Source organism: Alexandromys fortis, unplaced genomic scaffold (genome assembly GCF_014885135.2).
Source record: "Alexandromys fortis isolate MF-2015 unplaced genomic scaffold, M_Fortis_MF-2015_v1.1 scaffold_62, whole genome shotgun sequence".
NCBI classification, from domain to species: Eukaryota; Metazoa; Chordata; class Mammalia; order Rodentia; family Cricetidae; genus Alexandromys; species Alexandromys fortis.
The window spans coordinates 5,263,636-5,270,866 of record NW_026067942.1 but is presented as its reverse complement, the minus strand read 5'-3'; the positions used below and the strand labels follow the sequence as shown (position 1 = coordinate 5,270,866).

The 7,231-nt window shown below is 47.2% G+C and overlaps 1 long non-coding RNA gene across 1 annotated transcript; it reads left to right on the top strand.

Moving 5' to 3' along the window:
- LOC126505348 (uncharacterized) lies at nucleotides 1-6,811 on the top strand. Its single transcript, XR_007592870.1, has 3 exons — nucleotides 1-135; nucleotides 1,212-1,352; nucleotides 5,792-6,811. It is a non-coding gene; the product is annotated as an uncharacterized lncRNA (long non-coding RNA).
- The last annotated feature ends 420 nt before the right edge of the window (nucleotides 6,812-7,231 follow it).

Genomic DNA, 7,231 nt, shown 5'->3' with positions numbered 1-7,231 from the left:
AGAAGAAGATAAATCAATCAATCAATCTGGGGCTGGGGTCGGCCAGGCTGACAGAGAGCTTACACAAAGCCCTGGGTTCCAGGCTCAGAAACATTTGTACTGCACCTGTATCGCACTAGCACTTGGGATGTAGAGGTGAGTGAACCAGGACTGCGATACCAGCTGGGGCTATTTGAGAGCCTGTAGCAAACAAAACAAGAAGTCTAGAACAAACAGTATGCCAATTAAGGACAAATAACCCATTCTATACCAAAGCAACCCCAGCATTTTTATTTTTTGAAATGTTGGCTTCTAGTTACAGCCTATTTCTTTAAGTCTGGCAAGGGAAGAGGGAGATGCTAAGTTATGGAGAAATCTGTCCCAAATAGCACTCTTTCCAGGAGACACAATGCGCTTCCCAGAATCCCCACCATGCAGAATAACATTGTGGCAAAAGGAACATAAGAAGTATTCATCTTATTTTATTTTATCTTTAAAATAGAGGCTCCTGTACCCAAGGTTGGCTTCGAACTTGCTAAACAGCTGGGGTTGGCCACGAACTCTGACCTCCTTTCCTCTACCTTCCAAATGCTAGGATAGCAGGGGTGTATGTCTTGGTATGAGACCTGCTTCATGTCTTTTTATCTTTATCACGTGTGTGTATGTGCTTTTGCAGTGGAGGGGGTGAAAGACAGGCATGTGGAGGTCAGAGGACAACCCCATAGGTTCGGTTCTCACCTTCTACCTCCAGGGACCAAACCCATATTTCTAGGTTTGCACTACAAGTCTCTTTACCCACTGAGACATATCACCGGCCCTATCTTTGTTTTTAATTTTAGCAACTATCTTATTAGTGAGATAAGGTCTCATCATTGTAACCCAGGTTGGCTTAGAATTCCCTATCCTGCCTCAGGCTTCCCAGTGTTGGGATAACAGGTGTGTGCCCCCAAACTGACTTACTTGGAGCTACTTTAGTCTGAACTTCCTAAACACAAATGAAGCGGAACAACACACAGCTCAACAACGGTACTCTCCCCTCCGCTCCTCCATCCTCTAGCGTGGATTCCAAAAGTGAAAGAAACCCCAGGGTAGACTTGAAACTCAAATAAGTCAACAGCGGTAAAAAGACCTGAGGGGACACTTTTTCCGTTTGACATAGGTAAATATTTCTAAATAGGTGCAGCATCAGCTTGACAGGGCATGGACTAGATGTCTCTGTCCAACTGTTCTAGGGATCAGCAAGATGAGCTGGAACCACCAATCACAGAAGAGCCTGGTGCAAGCCTCAAAACATGCTGGACTCATCTCTGTGGACGCCTCGTCTGGCGGTCAGTTTTCTGCACAGATCTGCACAGGAGTACATGGGTGCTTAGGTATGCCAGACCTGTATCTGTGCTCCTACTAAAATGTTACTTACTTTCACCCTATAGTTCAAGCCAATCTCTACCTCAAACTCCTTTCTGGGATTTATTTGTGCATTCACATAGTGTGTGCGTGTGCATGTGTGTGTGTGACACGGGTGCACATGAACTTGCCTATAGAAGCCAGAGGACAACCACAGCTGCCATCCTTAGAAGCACCGCCCACTTCCTTTGAGACAGTGTCTCTCATTGGCTCAGAGCTCATCTGTTAAGCTAGTAGACAGCTGGCCAGTGAGCACCAGGGACCCTCCTCCCCTGCCTTCCTAACGACATTATAAGCAACTGCTACTGCACCTGACATATGTACTAGGGCTCTAGGGATCAAACTCAGGTCTTTACCAACTAAGTTTCTCCCTAGCTTCTGACCTGGGACTCTCGTATCCTCCGTGGGTGCTTGCCCTCTCCCTGAGGTGAAGAAGGTCATATTAGCTGGAATGTGAACTCAGGACCCTTTCCTCTGAACACTCGCTGGCTGAGGTGCTTGCCACTTGTTTTGTGCAGCCGTTAGGGGACTTTATGATTTCTGTAATGTTTAGGGTTTTACCAGCAAGCAAAAATGCCACTTCCTAACAGGGAGCATATAAGGAGCCAAAGGGGGGGGGGGGGACACGAACCATTTGCTGTCAGAGAGGAACCGAGCTCCTCCTCCCTGAGATGGAGCCACCCGCCAGTATGTTCAGTGTGTTGCCTCTGCACTTCAGTTCTCAGAGGGAGGGAGATGCCCTCGTAGTTCCTGAGCTATGGGGATAAGCTCAGCCTGCAGCAGGCCTGCCACTGCTTCTAAATAAGGTGTGCTCCTCATCAGATGCCGTGGATTCTTTGAGCTGAGGAATGAGTAGAATGTGCAGTGGGATGTGCCAGGGGTAGCCTGTGCTCAACGGGGAGAAGAAGTCAGAGAGGGAGAGTCGCTCCTCACAGTGAGCAAGGGAAGGCCTGCTGGTCCCATGCACAGTCACGAACCTCAGCGCCACCAGTGGTGCCCGTGGTCTTTGCTTTCCTCAGCTTAACAGACCAAAGGAGCCTCTGTGAGCTCCTGGCAGGAACAGGAAGACACTAAATGAATGAGCTGAGCATGTACCTTGTCCTCCAGCAGTGTGTGTACACACACGTGTGTCAGAAATGGAAGGGACTGTCACACATGTACACACACACACTCGCACTCATTCTTACATATGCATATTATACATTCATACACACATATACACAGACACACACATATACATTCATATACACACAGACACATTAGCACACATGCATACATAGACAACATACATATACATTCATATACTCACGGACACATTAACACACCTGTATACACAGACAACATACATACACATTCATATACACACAGACTCATATGCACATGGCCACACAAATATACATATGTATACATGCATGAACATATACACACAATACTTATATACACACAGACACATGCATATAAACTTACATACACACAGATACACATATATATGCATAAGCACATTCAAGCACATACACATACTTATACACATATGTGCACACACACACACCCCTGCTGCTTTTAGGTTTTTATTTTGATCCATAGAATGATGGGGTTCAAGCACAGATGAGGGAGACGTGTTATACTATGAAGAAAGTTTACTTTGAACAAACCAGAGCTCAAGAGTGATTAAAAAAGAAACAAACTAACAAAATAGATGGTACAAGGCCTGAGGGCATAGTCATGGTTGAACACTTAACACATCCAAGACACTGGGTTCTATCCCCCAAATATATATATACCATATGTACATATGTGTGTGTATGTACATGTGTATGTCTACAATGACACATACATGTTCCTGTGCATTTGGGCAGATGGTCAAACAGGAGAATGGGGGACGGTGACAAAGACAGTGAAACCGAATGTTCACTGTCGGAAACGTGCCCCAGGGAAAGTATGCAAAAGAACATGACTGGAAGACAGGAAATCTCATCACCCATGCCCCCACCTTCCCTGACCTCTCACCCTGAGCCCCAGGAAGGGAAAATCAATGTGTCCCAAAGAGCAGGAGCCCAGGTCTGGGGCTGGAATTTGACCCCCGCAGAGTGTTTGCTGATCCGGAGATGGGATCTGTTCAATGAGCTCATCCTTATCTTGAGAGGAGCCTGGGGAGCTTGGACTAAGGCAAAGCCACGTTTGAGTCAATGAAAATTTGTCAGCCACGTTTGTCCCCACCACGCATCTGATTGCAGAGGGACCATCATCCTGCACGACTTCAAAGACTGTTCCTGAAATGTCAACAGATTGGCAGTTAGAGAAAGCCAAACTTTATCCCCAAATGTCTTCCCCTTCCCTCTCTGTGGCTCTGAAGCCTCTACCCCTCCCACCCTTTGCAAATATTGACCGAGTTCAAGGGCAGTGGTCTAAGGTCTAACTTCAGAGTCAGCACGAGGTGAAATACTTAAGATGGTGCAATCCCTGCTGGTGAAGAACACGCTGAACCCCAAGGCCAGCTACAGGCAATTCCTGTCCCCTGGCCCAGCTGATATTTGTTTTATCAAGTCAGGGGCTATTCTTGTCATCATTGTTAATCTTCCTCTCACCAGATCTGTGCTGGCCGAGGGCATGCACTTGAGGTATGCTAGGAGAATGGAAGGCTGTGTTGTGGGAAAGAATTTTTGCTAATTCTGTCTGCCTACAGCTTCCTCAGCCCTGTTCATCTGATCTTAACTCACTAAGCAAAACTGAAAAAGTCCAGAAAGGGTGGTGACCTGGTTCTAGAACATAGATTTGGGGGAGAGCACAAGACAACAGTATTGTCTGTGGACCACGGGTCCTCTTTCTCTGGGGAACAACTTGATTTGTCCGTGGGTAAAGTCTTGATGGAATATTTTTCCTGCAAGAAGCCCATGGCCATGTGATTCCTTTAGCTCGTGTTTTGGTCTCCCTGTGACACAGCTCTTGTCTGAAGGATTCTTGGGAGACCTAAGGTCTCTGATAGCTTAAGCAGGGAGGAAGGATGAGGTGGCACAGTTGACCCACGCCTGGACTTGCCATAAACAGCTCTGGATCACTCCCACCTCCCTGAGCCTGGGCATCTTTGTGTGTGGAAATAATCGTAGCAATGTTCTCCTTGCAAGACTGTTAGGGGGATTAAACATGGCATTGTATCTGAAAGCATTCGGCACACTGCCTGCTGCTTCAAATGGGATTAATACCTTTTAACCTCCTTCCTTCCGCTCAGCCACTCCAGCTGCTGGCGTATCCCCTTTCTCCGCTGCACACATTTGACACAGTGGAACCACGCCAGTCATACTGGAGGGGCTGCTCTACTCATAAGAGCAAATCAAGGAAAGATGAGGCTCAGTCTGCGCAGAGCGGCAGGGCTGAACCGGACCCATGTGAGCCCCACACTCGCTGGAAAGAACGTAAATCTACACATCACCTTGAGGTTGTGCAGTGCTTCCCAGAGAGAGAAAGACAAGGAACTAAAGCAGGAGAAAGGCAAGAGAGAAGGGCCAAATCTCAAGGCAGGGACTTTGCTTGGTGAGGATTTTGGGGGAAAAAATCTGATAAACGCAGCAACTATCATATACTTCTTTTGAATATACACTTATAGCCATGTTGTCCAATGGACTAGCAGATCCGGATAGGCTGGGTAAAGGAGAGGAGGCGTTCCTCTGACTCATAGACACACTGCTGCGGTCAACTGAGAGTCATGCCCCCAACATGCCTTGGTGAACTATGGAGGACCTCAGGCACCTTCTCCCTTGAGCATCCCGACCAAGCTCCATCCTCTCCTGGAACATGCTCAGCTCTCAAAGGTGCCTCCAAACGGCCTGCTCCCTGACCTTGGGTAAAGGGACTGTGCACAGTGTTGTATTGGGAACTTTCCTGTGGGTACGACAAACTATCAGCACCAAAGTAGCTGAGAAACGAAAGGGTTTCTTTGGCCTTCTGCTTCCAGGGGTATAGGAGCCCATTACCATCATGGTGGGGAAACAGCAAGTGTAGCAGCTGGAGCGGCTGCGGGTTCACATCTTGAACCACAAGCAGGAAGCAGAGAGAATGCACTAGCAATGACATGAGATTTTGACACCTCAAAGCCCATACCAATGATATACTTCCTCCAGTAAGATCACGCCCCCTAAACCTACCCAAATAGTTGTATCAGTTGGGGACCAAGTGTTCAAATGTGTGAGACTACAAGGACATTTCTCACTCAAACTATCATAAATGTAGATGGTCAAAGTCAATGTTCAAAGATGTTGATGGCAGTGGGTACCTGTGGTGGTTTGAAAGAAAATGCCCCCCAAAGGGAGTGACACTATTAGGAGGTGTGACTTTGTTGGAGTAGATAAGGCCTTGTTGGAAGACAGACAGCGGGCGTTGCTAATTGCTAATTGCTCCTACTCCCTGTTCGCAGGTTTCTTCAGCGGGTATCCCAAGACTCTGCCACCCCCACCATCCTGAAATAGCTGGCCTGACAGAAAGATGGGGTAGCCTTTTGAAGACACAGTCACAGCACTAATTAGGGGACAACAGCATGGGGGGCTGGGGCGGGGTCCTCCAGATGGCGGTATGTGCTTTGAATCGGTGTCCAATATAGGGTACTGTTTCTCCCAGAGCTAGGATCCACGGGTCCAGGAATCAAAGGGTAGAAGGACGAACCATTCCACTTTCAATCATCCTAGTGGTCCATGAGGAAAGCTTTGCCTCCTGTTTCCACAACCCTAAAATCTGCTGGCCTAGATATTCTGGTTCCAGAGGGGGTGTGCCCCTTCCAGGAGCCACAACAAGCATCCCATTGAACTGGAAGCTCAGACCTTCCCCTGGTCACTTTGGGTTTCTTAAACCAACAGGCCATGAAAGGAATAGCAATAATTAGGAAAGGGGATAGGTCCGGATTACCAAGGGGAAACTGGATTGCTTCTCCACAATGGGGGTAAGAAGGATTATGTCTAGAGTGAGGAGATCCTTTTAGGTGTCTCTTGGTGCTACTGCACCCTGTGATTGAAGCTAATGGGATCTACAAGAATCTAATCCCAGCAGGCTGTCAAAGGGCACAGACCCATGAGGAATGAAGGTATGGGTCACTCTTCTAGGAAAAGAGCCAAGACCTGCTGAGGTGCTTGCAGGGGTGAGGGGGAGAAAAACAGAATGGGCAGTGGAGGAAGGTGATTCTAAATTCCATATGAGGCCACTTCCTCTTGCCTGGAAGTCAAGATGTAGAACACTGGACGACTTCTCTAGCACCATGTCTGCCTGAACGCCACCATGCTGTACCATGATGATAATGGTGCAAGCCACAATGACCTGAAAATGCAAGCCACCCCAATGAAATGTTTGTCCTTTATAAGAGTTGCCACAGTCATCATGTCGCTTCACAGCAATAGAAACCCTGACTAAGATAGCTTCCATGGCCAATGCAGGGGTTCTCCACGTATCCCAACTGAGGAAGATAAATAAACAATGCAACATTGAGGATGTGTCTATGTTTGGTTTTAGAAAACTGACACACTAACCTTATTTTTAAAACAATGACCAATTCATCTGGTCTGAATCTGGCTTCTATTCTTCCGCCATGGTTCTCTCCAGTGCTGCCACAAGGAGAACACAGAGAAAGGACCCTACAAGATAGTTAACAAATAGTCAAAGATTTAACATGTACTTTTCCCTATGTGCTAGCAATGGATAACTAGAATATACAGTAGAAATGAAATAGGACTCAGACATATAAATATTATGTCCAAAGACCTAAAACCCTGTTGCAAAAGCACAAGGAAGCATTCACAAATACAGGCACAACTGACAACAGTAACCGCCGTGCGCTGTGGTCCTTCAGCGAGCCAGGACGTCCTCTAGG